Genomic DNA, 14,026 nt, shown 5'->3' with positions numbered 1-14,026 from the left:
TTATTGATTAATTGTTTCATGGAAAAACAGAATCTCAAAACTTCTAACTATAATGAAAAAATTGGAGTTCCCTGCAATGCAAATAAAATTTGATTTCTTAAAAAAATTGTTCTTGGAATGTGGATAATGCTAGAAAAGCTGTATTTATTACCCATCTCTTGTTACCCTGAGAGGGCAGTGTGAGCCTTGTCATTGAACTACTACAATCCTTTTGGCAATGGTGCTCTTAGAGAGGAGTTAGCTATGATTTCAGAATAATGTGTCACTTGGAGGGCACCACTGCAGTGGAGTATTGAACAATTACTGGTGGAGGTGAATATGGAGACCAGTGACAGGAACACTGTTAAGAAAGCTTTTCTAGCAATTTGAATGACTATTTTGCAGCACCAAATTTGTTATATCATATAGGTCCTTTTGTGCAGCTGGGCACATGTGGTAACTGAAAGAGATTGGTCCAGGCTCTGGGTATCAACTAACTCAGTTGGCTGGACAGCTAGTTTGCAATGTAGAGTGATGCCAACAGTGCAAGTTTGAGTTCTGTGCCTGTTGAGGTCACAAGGTTGAGTGTCATCACACCTTCTCAACCTTGCCTGAGGTTTGGTGACCCTCAGTCAAAAGTGTGTGGCACTGGAAAAGCACAGCAGCTCAGGCCGAGGAGCAGGAGAGTTGACATTTTTGGCATAAGCCCCCACTGGCTGCCCTAGGTATGGCCTATCAGATATACTGCATCTCACCAATACAATACCTTAATGGATTGTAAATACGAGAAGGACAAGTGTAACAATGTTCAAATTTCCCTCCAAGTGACATACGTTCTGATGAAGGGCTTATACCCAAAACGTCGACTGTCCTGATCCTTGGATGAATAAAAAAAAATATACTGCATCTCACCAATACAATACCTTAATGGGTTGTAAATACGAGAAGGACAAGTGTAACAATGTTCAAATTTCCCTCCAAGTGACATACGTTCTGATGAAGAGCTTATACCCAAAACTTCGACTGTCCTGATCCTTGGATGCTGCCTGACCTGCTGTGCTTTTCCAGCACCACACATTCTCGGCACTGATCTCCAGCATCTGCAGTTTTCATTTCTCCTCTGTGTGGTAACCCTCAGGTTAAAATCACCACCAGCTGTCTCTCTCTAACGAGTGAGCAGCTCTATGGTCTAATAGGACTACAGCGACTTTATCTTTACTTGGTCCAGACATGAACCAATGGATTGCCACATGGCCACACAGCTTAGCAAAGTACTGTTGCAGATTTAAGTCTTGAAGATGGTGCACAGGCTTTGGGGCCTGAGAGAGCTTCAAGGTGAGTTGTTTCTTTTAGTGTACTCAGTATGTTGGCGTGATCTTGTGGCCACTGTGTTTATGAAGCTGATCCTGTTAGATTTACTGACCGGTGATGGACCCCAAGATGTCGATAATGGAGATTTGGAAATAGTAGTGCCATTGAAGATCAAGTGGAGATGAATAAGCCTTTTTTCCTTTGAGTTGGTCATTACCTGGTCCTTATGTGGTGCAAATGTGGCCTGTGTGATGTAGGTTTGTAGTATATAGTTATTACTTGGCAACTTGGATTCAACAGTGGAGAAAAACATATTTCACTTTCAGTTCTGTGAAGCTTGTTATTTTTAACAAAGTTTGAAAAGGCAATTAACCAAACACAGCTTTCCAGCAAAGCATATGACTTAAGTTAAATTAATTGATCAGAAACCTGGAAAGTTAATTGCTAAATGCTTACGGGCCTCCAAACTGTCTCAGCTGTAAAGAAGTATCCAGGCCATCAGGGCTGAAAAGAAGCCATACATTGTTTCAGCAGTCTAAGAAAAAAGGCTGAAGGGAGTCATTTGAGGAAGAAATTAAGAAGTGAAGATAGCAGTATTACTTTCCTGGGATTGAGTAATTGTAAAAGATATTTCTGGGCAAATGCTTGAATCTTTATTTTTACTGTTTATGTTAGACTATTACTAAGTTGACTTACGTAACTTTGTATTTTTTGGTTTACTTGTGTTCGTTTGTTCAAAGAATATTGACAGTCTCTGAACATATTTAGTGACTGACCATCATGATAACCAAACTGCAGGAATAAGATTTATGATCTATGACTCTGAGTTCAGTCTGAGATCTGACTTGTCTACTTATTACCATTAGCTGCGATCCCACTAAGGATTAGAATTCCTACAGTGTGGAAACAGGCCCTTCGGCCCAATAAGTCCACACTGAACCTCCGAAGAACAACCCACCCAGACCCATTCCCCTACTACTCAACATTTGCCCCAGACTAATGCACCTAACCTACATATCCCTGAACACTGTGAGCGATTTAGCATGGCCAGTTCACCTAACCTGCACTTCTTAGGGTTGTGGGAGGAAGCCGGAGCACCCGAAGGAAACCCACGCAGACACTGTGAGAATGTGCAAACTCCACACAGACCATCACCAGAGCGGGAACAAATGCGGGTTCCTGGCGCTGTGAGGCAGCAGTGCTAACCACTGAGCCACTGTGCTGCCCCTCCTTGTCATTTTTCATTATTGAAATTCTGCCATAGGTTGGTATGTTGGCTGTTTTGACTATTGATATAGTTGCAAACGGAGCCAACCACAATGAAATTGTCAGCAATCCGCCCACTACTGATGTTAAAATGCAGCAAAGATCATTGACAAAGCAGCTGAAGATGTGTGGGCCGAGACACTTTCCTGAGGATCTCCTGCAGATATCACTGCAGATCGGCAGCCCTGTCAGATAATGTATGCTTTAACTGATCACTTCCTCATTTTGAATGCAGCTTGCATTCTCTGTGATTAGTTAAAAAATTCAAATAGCCAAAATACATCATCCATTTCTATCTGTTCTAACAAAGTTTCTTTTTATAAATTTCAATGTTATCTTAGCAGTAAATCATTTCATGAACATTTCAGTTCTTCTTTTGTGCTTCAATTAGCAAATGTCTAAAGATATTAATTACTGATTAGGGACTCAGGCAGCATATTTTCTGATCATTTCCTGTTTATTCTCAAAACTACGGCTTTATCATTGTTATTTGGCTGTCTAGTGCCTAAATTACATTTAGTTTGGCTTTGTGTTTACTTGGTTAAAATATTTTAAAATTTCTTTTACACATTTAGATTGTCTGGTTATCAAAGGCTGAGAATCAATGCTGGTGACAAGAACATTTGAACAGGAAAGGGAGAATCAGATCTGTTATAAATCAAGGGTTCAAATTTAAGTGAAGCAAATTCTGAAGGGATATGTCATAAATTAATCACAGTACAGAGAGATTGTGGAAAATATCAAAGAAATAATTGTTACAATACAAAACCAATCCCAGGAAATGTGACCATCCTAAAGGAGATGAGACTAGAAATGATTGTCTTTACATCACTGCTTGTGGGTCGGAAAGAACAGGATTGCTACCTCCAGGTATGACAAAGTATTGACTAAACTCTTATGCATAGAGTTTGCACATTCTCTCCATGTCTGCGTGGGATTCCTTCGGGTGCTCCGGTTTCCTCCCACAATGCAAAGATGTGCAGGTTAGGTGAATTGGCCATGCTAAATTGCCCATAGTATAGGGTGCATTAGTTAGAGGGAAAAGGGGTTTGGGTGGGTTACTCTTTGGAGGGTCGGTGTGGACTTGTTGGGCCGAAGGGCCTGTTTGCACACTGTAGGGAATCTAATCTTAAAAAAAATCTCCATCTATTGCTCATTATCTGTCCGCTCTACACACCACCACTCTCCAATCTTGTAATTTCTTGAACATAGTTTGCTCCTCAGCAGCAAAATTCTGTGGGACATTTGGAACCACCCATTCTGCTGTGTTTCTCAACAGTCACCAAGCACAGAGCTCACATCCTGTCTAATATCCAAGCGAAAAGGTCCACTTGTGCAGTTAAGCAATTATGGTCAAAAGGTAAGAGACAATATCAGACTAAATTAAAAAGTTGTCAGAAATACAAATAAAAGTCAAATTCCAAAGGACTGAGAGAGCAATGACAAAGCAGCAGCAAGTTAAAATAATATAAGAGTTGTAAATGGGCAAAATGGGGTCTCAAAGGTATCACAACAAAAGTCTTCATAAATATATTAAGAGCATGGTGAAGGGGAACATGGACCTGTTAAGGGACAGGTAGATGTGATATGATAACAAACATTCATCAGGTATTAAATAAACCCTTCTATCTTCACTGTAGAGATGATAAAGAGATAGAAGAGAAAATAAAGTTGTGCTGAAGAAACACGCTTAACACAGTGGAGCCTCTTGCCCCTATGTACAAACATAAAGATCCAATCATCAACAAAATGGTGAAGCTTATTTACCTCCATTTAAAAAAAAAGTTCCTAAGTTGCAGGAATCAAGAACTACGTTGTTCTTTCTCCACCCATTCCAAAAGTTTTCTCTTGAACATTCCTTTCAGTAATCCACAGTGTCTTCGGAGGATTTCCCACCACTGTGAATAACGGGGCCCTGAGCTGTGTCTGCCCAATTTCCACACTTCTGCTTTCACACCTTCTCTTCACTCTTAGAATAATGATAGGGTCTCCCTGATCCTCACTTTACACCCCACTAGCATCCACACATAAATGATCATAAGCCACCATGTCCAGTGGGATACTACCATCAAACACAATTCCCATCCCCGTCCTTGTCAGCACTTCACAGGGAGCATTTCCTCCAGGACACATTGGTCCACTGTTCCTCTACTTTCAATGCCTCCCCACAGCACCTTCCCATATGATCACAGAGGTTGCAACACTTGCTGTTCCCTCTTCAACATCTAACCCCCATGCCCCAGGCCCTGTTACGACATGGAATGCTTTCATCACAGCCAACCCATTTTCACCAACATGTTCCCCCATACTTTCTTTCACTGTCATTCTCTCTCTGGGCTCCATCTCCATCTATCTGTTCACTCCTTTTTCCTCCCCCACCTCTCCCCTGTCTTCAGCATGTATACCACCTTTTCTAACTACTATCAGATCAGAAGGGTCACTGGACCTGAAACATTAGCTCTGCCTTCTCTCCACAGAGCTGCCAGACCTGCTGAGTTACTCCAGTTTCTCATTTTGGCATTCCATCATCTGTAGTTGTTTGTTTATTTTACTGTTTGCGAGATATGTTTTTGGATTGATACCCTTATAAATTGGATTTATAAGAAGTTGCTTCTTATTTATGCCAGTCTGATTCTTTCAGAACTTCTCCTATTGTCACTGAGCCATTAAATTCAGTCTGAGAGTGTAAAGTATGATTTATCTCAAGTGACTGCTAACATTAGACAAAATAACTGAATTTGAGTACATCTGTTAATGATCTAGTTCAGGATGAAATATATACACAAGAGTCAGTACAAGATGTAAAGCTTAAGCTATTTCACATAGCTTCACACGGCATTGTCATTAAGTGCCATCAATTTTCAGCTGCTATATTGTTTGTTGTGATGATTAATAGGTCTAGACAGCAGCAAATATAAACCGGGTCAAATTGCATCTTCTAAGGTGAGTATTACTGAAGATGGAATGCATTTAGTAGCAAAGATCAAACACAATTATTTTATGGTGCTTCTCAATTTTACTCTAAATACAAAAGAATAATTGCTGCAAACAGACAAATCAGTCAGCACCTGTGAAAAGTCTAACAAAAAGTTTCAAACATGAGACAGCAGTGTTGCATGTGCAATTTAGTTTTAATATCTTCCAAGAACCCATATATTTACAGCATTGTTCCTGAAACATAAATCCAATGAAGATCCTAAGATTTGGGTTGGATCTGAGCAAGAGGGGTTAGAACCAACGGGTTTGTGCTGGGTCAGCGGCATGCAAAACGTCCAGCTTCCCTGTGGACCAATGTCATGCAAAAAGGAGATGTGGCTGAGGTGCGGAGAAGAATCATACTGTACTCAAAATGTTAACTTTGTTTCTCCCGCCACAGTTGTGGTCTGACCCACTGAGTTTCTCCAGCACTTTCTGTTTTATTTCAGATATTTCCTCCAGCATCTGCTTTTATTAAAGAGATGATTTTGATGAGATGACATTGTCCACTGTTGAAAACTAAAGAACCAATGCCATTCCAATGTATGGGAGGCTGGAAAAGTGAAGAGGTACAGTACTTGAGGAAGATAAACCTACAGGATTACACATTGGCCTGCAACAGTCTGGAAGCTTGAATGCAGTTGCAATTCTACTAATTAGAAGACCTTGAGAACTTCATAGCTGGTCCTATTGGTTTTGAACTAAATACGAGTCAACAGCAACATACTGTATTTTACTCTCTGTCACTCTGTCTGTAAGCAGGTCCCCAAAATGTGGCCTGGCTGATTATTGCTGCTTCCTATTTCATTCAAATATCCTCGGCTCAGAAACCAACTGAGAGCAAGACCATTTCAGTCAGACTGATTTTGATTCCTGTTCTAACGTAACTTTAACTGTGGATGCCACTGTAAGTCTTTAGGCAATATATTTGAAAGCAGCATTTGTATTCCACTTTTTAAAGCTTGAGGCAACCGAGCCTTGGGCATAGTAAAGGGGAATAGCAAAACTGATTCTTCCATGTCAGGAGGAGAGCCAGAGAGCAACTTGATAAGCTCTGCATTTTCAGTCTCTTAAAAGAATATTTTAGTGGAGAGTTATAAGGAACTTTATCTTCAGAGAGACTAAATACAAAAATATTTTCATTTTGACTGGAGCAGTGGGAAAAGAAGGCACTTGTCCACCATTGCATAGTATTGTTGTGATTAGTAACGAGCTCATGTTGCTAAGATTTACTGATATCAGGATACTGTACTAGAAAACAGCAATATGCTATAATGAAAATTGTTATTCTGAAATGCAAATGGACCAGATTGGTCTCCTCACCGAGTTTCTCTTGTGATTTTTTGGACATAACTGTACCTAAGAATGCTTAATTTTACATTAAGAATAAGTGTCACTACCTGTTTCTCTCATATTAAATGGCAGAAGAAACGATCTTAACTTTTAAGGAAGGATTCTTTGTTTTCAGCTGAATGTTTCAATCTCCCAAACAAAAGCAGAAGTTGCTGGGAAAGCTCAGCAGGTCTGGCAGCAACTCTGAAGAGAAATCAAAGTTAATGTTTCGGGTTCAGTGACCCTTCCTCAGAGTTCTTATGCAAAACATTAACTTTGATTTCTCTTCACAAATGCTGAAAGAACTGCTGGGCTTTTCCAGCAAATTCTTGTTTCTTGTTTTTGTTTCTGATTTACAGCATTCCCAGTTCCTTCGGTTTTAATGTCCTTCCTTTTGTAGTTGCTCATTGTTTTTGTTGTATCTAGATACTGTAATTTGAATGCTTTCTACATTATTTATCTTCACTCTCTGGGTTGAACTTTGGTTAATTTAGAATGAGCTTCCCTCCCTTCCCTTTTCTGTTTCCCTGGCGATACAACTAGGCACTTGTTTGATACCTCTGTCAGAAATGAGCTCTATCAAAACAGTCCATATGATATCATACTCAAAAATAAAATCAACTCTAAAACTTTGTGCAGATGACCGAATACATAATGGGTGGGGAGAAAACATTTTTCCATTTACGGACACTCCCTGTTGCAAATACTATTGCAAACTGAACAGGCTGTTGGAAATTTAGAAAAAGCCATTTTGGGCTGAATTTTACGGCATTAAGGTGGCTGGAATGGAGACAAAGAGTTTGTAAAATAATGGGAAACTATGGCCATAATGCCTTGTTGCCATGAGAATTGCCAAAAAGTGGACAGCATGTGGATTCGCTGCCTGCCCCAGAATCTGGCAATCTGTTGGCACAATTAAAGGCACTCAGTCACTCACTCACTCATTAAAATTGACTCAACTCATTCCTGGATCTCCCTTCCTAACAGCATTGCAAGTATTTCAACACAACATGAGCTTCTGGAGTATTGAAGCTGCTTCCATCCAGGCAAATGGAGAGGATTCTACCACACTCCTAACTTTATCCTTTGTGAATTCCTAGCTTCTGACCTATTCTTGCTGTCACAGTATTAATATGATTTCAATTTTGCTCAGACTCCTTGATGTTGTACTTGGTTAAATGATGTCAAGAGCAGTCACTGTCTCTTCACCTCTGGAGTCTGACGCCTTTGCCTGTATTTGGACCGAACTGTAATAAAGTCAGAAGTTGTGCAGCCCTGACAGAACCCAAATTGAGTATCAGTAAGAAGGTTATTATTCTGTCTGTGTCACTTGATAGCACTGTCGATGACAACTTCCATCACTTTGTTGAAGATTGAGAGTGGATTGATGAGTTGGGTTTGATTAATCCTGCTTTTTGTGGTTGGACATATGTGGGCAATTTTCCACATTGTTGGGCACATTTTTGATATCCCATGGAGTGAATTGCATTAGTTGAATTGATTGAAGACTGGTATCTGTGATGCGGGGAGCTCAGGAGGAGACTGAGACAAAGCCATCATCCACTCAGCGAATCTGGCTGCAGATGGCTACAAATGCATTAGCCTTGTCTTTTGCATTGTTGTGATGGACTCCCCCACTCTTTGAAGATAGTTTAGCTCCATATAAACTTGCTTTTTCTGCTGTTTGGCATACATATAGTCCTGTGTTATATCTTTACTGGGATGACACCTCGTTTTAGATATGCTTCCGGCATGCCCTCCTGCACTCTTCTTGAACCAGAGTTGAGCTTGTGGTTTGATGGCAGTGGTAGAGGAAGAGACACATTGGACCATGGCATTCTAGATTGTAGTTTAATAGAATTTTGTTGATGCAGATGGCCCCACAGGGCCTCATGGATACCCAGTTGAGTCCTTAGAACTGTCCAAAATCTGTCCTCTCTAGCAAAGGGGTAATGCCATTGAACATGATGGAAGGTATTCCAGAATGAAGATGGGACTTCATCTGCACAAGGCCCGTTCGATGGTCACTCCTACTTCTGATGTCGTGGACAGATGCAGCTGAGAAAAGTCAATGTCAAGGGATTTCTCTCTTTTATTGGTTCCCTCCCCACCACTTCGAAGAGACCAAATGGCCTAATTCAACTCTAAGTGCTGTGTTCCTCTGTCCTATGTTCCAATGTCCCATTGCTCAAAAAGGAACCATTTAATGGTCTGGAAGTAAATTGGCGGGAATTGGCTTTCATGCAACAGCTCATGGTACATTGGAACTGGAGACTTCCTGGCCCAAAGAAGTAGCTACAGAAAAAAACAGCAGACTCTTGTCACCCGAATTATTTCTTGGAGGGGTTACCTATCTGTCCACAGAGCCCACTGCCCTCCAGTTTGTTTACATACCTGTTTGTGGGCAACACAATTTTGACGCATCCTCAAGATCTCTGAGCAGTGTCACCCATCTCTCCTAATACTGCTAGAGTTTTAACTGATCTTCTGATGAGGCTGGCCACATGCAGGAGTCTGCCCAACAGCCTTTGGATCCAGTGATCCCATTACTGGCCAGTGTGGGCTCAGGAGCTGCTTTTTAACTCTGAAGTTGGAGTCTGGATGCCTGAAGTAAAATTCAGCCCTTTGTTTTCTCTCAGGTACAGCCCCTCTGAAGTACACCTTGTCCATTATGAATCCATTTGGAATAACATCCATCAATACACACAGTTTAATAAATAAATGAAAAATTCCAGACTTAATACCAAGTACTTTTTAAACATGAAATAAAATCAGTGTTGGAAATACTCACAGGTCAGGCATAAACTGTGGAGAGAGAAACAGAATTGATATTTTGGATCAACGTCGTCGTCAGAACCTATTTTGGAAATAAGGAGGTCCAGTCTTCTCAATTATTTTTACATTTTCAAAACATTTTCCCTCAAACAACAGGTTTTTCCAAATTTTATACGATACAACTATTACTTACTGAATTAGTTTATTCCTATTTAGTGGTATTCTTTACTATGGACTTAGGCTTAACCTAACTTTCGCAATATATTTCTTTATAGCATCAGGAAGTTCTTACCTTAAATTGACAAACCTGACTACCCCGGTCGACCTCCCATTGTCTCTGCCTGCTCCTACCCCACCGAACTTATCTGCTCATACCTTGATACCATCCTGTCCCCCTTGGTCCAGGACCTCCCCACATACATTCAGTACAGCACCCACGTCTTGCATCTCCTTCATGATCTTTGGTTCCCTGGCCCCCATTGCCTCATCTTCACCATGGACATCCAGTCCCTATACATGTCCATCCACCATGGTGAAGGCCTCCAAGCCCCCCGTTTCATCCTCTCCCACCAACCCAACCAGTACCTCTCCACCAACACACTCATTCGATTAGCTGAACTGGTCCTCACCCTCAACAACTTCTCCTTCAAATCCTCCCACTTCCTCCGGACCAAAGGCATAGCCATGGGTACCTGCATGGGCCCCAGCTATTCCTGCCTCTTCGTCGGGTACATGGAACAGTCCATCTTCCGCAGTTACACCGGCACTCCTCCCCACCTTTTCCGTCACTACATTGATGACTGTGTCGGCATCAGCTCGTGCTTCCACGAGGTTATACAGGAGGTTGTACAGTTCATCAGCTTTACAAATACCTTCCACTCTGACCTCAAGTTCACCTGGATCATCTCAGACACCTCCCTCCCCTTCCTGGACCTCTCCATCTCCATTTCTGGCGATGACTCAATACCGAGATCCATTTCAAATCCACAGACTCCCACAGCTACCTGGACTACACCTGGTCCCTCATCCTGTAAAAATGCTATCCCTTATTCCCGATTCCTCCACCTCGGCCACATCTTCTCCCAGGAGGATCAATTCCACTCCAGAAAATTCCAGATGGCCTCCTACTTCAAAGACCACAATTTCCCCTTCCATTGTTGACGTGCACAATGGAACAATGCAACAATGCACTCCAGCACATCTTCTCCACTTCCTGCACTTCCGCCTGAACCCAACCCCTCCAAATACAACAAAGACAGAACCCTGCCAGGTCCTCACCTTCCACCCACCAATCTCCAGAATCAACGCATCATCCTCTGCCATTTCCGCCACCTACAGTCAGATCCCACCACCAGAGATATATTTTCCTCCCCACTCCTTTCAGCATTCTGCAGAGATCATTTCCTCCGCTACTCCCTCACTCCCTCATTAGATTCACGCTACACCCCCCTCCCCCCACCAATGTACTTTCCAATCCTAGTACCTTCCTTCGTCACCACAAGAGGTGTAAAACCTGTGCCCACACCACCCCATTCATCTCCATCCAAGGCCCCAAAGGATCCTTCCACATCCGGCAGAGATTTTCCTGCACATCCAAACACCTCACCTACTATGTCCATTGCTCTCGTTGTGGTCTCTGCTACATTGGGGAGACAGGACTCTAATTTGTGGAATGATTCAGGGAACATCTCTGGGACACACGCACTAAACAACCCCACAACCCTGTGGCCAACCACTTCAATTCTCCCACCCTCTCTGCCGAGGTAATGCAAGTCTTCGGCTACCTCCACTGCCAAATCCAAGCCACCTGACACCTGGAGGAAGAGCACCTCATCTTCCTCCTTGGGATCCTCCAACCATAAGGCATCAACATCGATTTCACCAGTTTCCTTATCTGCCCTCTCCCCACCTTATCCCAGATCCAACCCTCCAACTCAGCACCGCCGTCTTAGACTGTCCTCCCACTCTATCTTCCTTCCATCCACTCCATCTCCCACTCCAACCTATCACCATCATCCCCACCTTCACCTACCTATCGCCCTCCAAGCTACCTTCCACCGCTCCAGCCCCACCCTCCTTCCATTTATCTTCAGCCCCTTTGCCTCAACCCCCATTTTCAATGAGGTGTATGCCCGAAATGTCGATTCTCCTGTTTCTCGGATGTTACCTGACCTGCTGTGCTTTTTCAGCGCCACACCTTTGACTCTGGATGTTCAATCAATTAACTCTCTTTTTTTAAAAAAATAAGAGAACTTCAATTGTGTCTGTTTTCATAAGCTAGAGATTTTCAATTAACCCACAATTCAGACACATTATGACACATATCTGTAGTAGATGAGACTTGAAATTCACTTCTATTACTTAATTGTTAAACAGTTTGGTCAAGTCCATGATTTCTCTAAGGAGATTATTATTTGACTTTATACTCATTGACATTGAGTGATTGTCCAATGTACATTCACACTGTCTGATGCGAAAGCTCAAATTTGATTCATATGTGAAAGTTTTTAAGAACCTGAGACTTGTGCTCAATTGTTATTTCTATCTGTTTATTCATTTCTTAACATCTGACTGGTCAGTTGATTCCATGGCCCATTGAGTTTGTGTAAGCATCTGTCTCAATTGTAATAATAATGTAATTCCTGTTTTTCCTCTCATGAGGAACAGTACAGCTATTTACTTTAACACATGCCTTTGTTCCATGCAGTTTCAACTACCTCAAGAAGACCTCCATTATGTAGCTACCACATGACTAAGTAATTGGTCAGGTTATATTTCCAACACTACAAGTTCTGTGATTTACAGCCAATGCGCTGGATAAAATTGCCTTCAGATGCAGCATAAAATAAAACAAGAGTATTCATGGAAGGAGAATTGTTAGTCCAGGTTTTCCTTTTGGAGATTAGGGAAGTTAATCTTATATGCAGTTGCCACAGTCATTTTGCGTGCTTGATGCCCTTCAATCATGTGGATTGAGAATTGTAGGCAGTAAACCAAAAAGCAGAACACACTTACATTATATTTAAATAATTGTATAGTTGGCAAAATTAAAGAAAGTTTAAGGGAGGGAGATAAAGAGAAAAACAGAAAAAAAACCCAAAATACGATGAATGTTTTAAAAATAAGTAATATTAATTTTCTTCTGAGGTGATAAGATTCCATACATTTTAAACATTTTTTTTGAGGACCGTAGAGGTTGTTTCTAATAATTATTACCTTGTCATCTGCTATAATGTTAAAAGCTTGCTTTCTACTGAAGGAGCTGTCTTAGCTTTTTCAGCCGTTGTTAATATAAAGCAAATAGACAGTTCACCTAAGTCCATGACATTACATTATTATTGTCTGGCTTCCACTGTCAAAGATAAAACATCATGCCATGTAGGGATGTGGGGTATTACTAACAGTAACTTCCAGATTTCTGTACTTCACTGTGCATGTGTGGATGCCAGATGTTGCTGTTGGGTTTAACAAGTTGTCCTATCGTAGCACGTTCCATCCTCCATACATGACTAATGTGATAGTAAACATTACTGCACAATTTGTCATGGAGAATAGTACAGCCATGTTTTAAGATTGGAGACATGTATGCCATGGGACCTTTCAGGAATTAAGATTAGAGCCATGGCCTTTGCTGATGGATGTAAGTGACTTGAAATTGGAAATATTGTTTTGAGGTAAATGAAAACTGTTGTACTACTGTGTGAGAAATGTAATAAATAATGAGGAGGAGGATGATAACAGACTACATGAACACGAATCTGCTTTGGTGAGTGGACAGACAAATGGCTGATAAAACTTAATGTAAATTAAATTTAGGGTGGCACAGTTGCTCAGTGGTTAGCACTGCTGCTTCACAGCACCAGGAACTCAGGTTTGATTCCAGCCTCAGGCGACTGTCTGTGTGGAGTTTGCACATTCTCCCTGTGTCCATGTGCTCCGGTTTCCTCCCAGTCTAAAGATGTGCAAGTTAGGTGAATTGGCCATGCTAAATTGCCCATAGTGTAAAGGTGCATTAGTCAGACGGAAATGGGTCTGGGTGGGTTACTCTTCGGAGGGTCGGTGTGGACTTATTGGGCCGAAGGGCCTGTTTCCAAATTGTAGGGAATCTAATGTAAACGAGTTTGAAATGATGCAGTTTGGGAAGAACAGCATAGTGATGCAGTACAAACTACTTTTTTGGAATTTGAAGTAGACGCAAGACCAGAGAGAGCTGGCGATGAATATTCACAGATTTCTGAATCTATCAGAGGATGTTGATATGCACTTGGCTGGTTGGATAGTTCAGTTGGCTGGATTCCTGTTTTGTGAATGTAGAGTGTTGCCAACAGCATGGATTCAAATCCAGCACCAGCCCCAAGGTTACCATGAAGGACATCACTTCTCAAAC

At 41.6% G+C, this 14,026-nt stretch overlaps 1 protein-coding gene across 6 annotated transcripts in view; it reads left to right on the top strand.

Moving 5' to 3' along the window:
* The window catches only part of LOC122561213 (actin-binding LIM protein 1-like), a 377,099-nt gene that overhangs the window by 165,973 nt on the left and 197,100 nt on the right, over positions 1–14,026 (top strand). Inside the window, exon 2 of one of the 6 annotated variants that reach the window (XM_043712806.1) lies at positions 5,982–6,101. The exons of the other annotated variants lie outside the window; for them this stretch is intronic. The gene's annotated coding sequence lies outside the window, so the exon portion shown is untranslated. The remainder of the gene's footprint in view (positions 1–5,981; positions 6,102–14,026) is intronic. 6 annotated transcript variants of the gene reach the window in all.

This window comes from Chiloscyllium plagiosum, chromosome 22, assembly GCF_004010195.1.
Source record: "Chiloscyllium plagiosum isolate BGI_BamShark_2017 chromosome 22, ASM401019v2, whole genome shotgun sequence".
NCBI lineage: Eukaryota > Metazoa > Chordata > Chondrichthyes > Orectolobiformes > Hemiscylliidae > Chiloscyllium > Chiloscyllium plagiosum.
The sequence above is the reverse complement of the archived record's forward strand: the minus strand, read 5'-3'. Positions and strand labels throughout refer to the sequence as shown.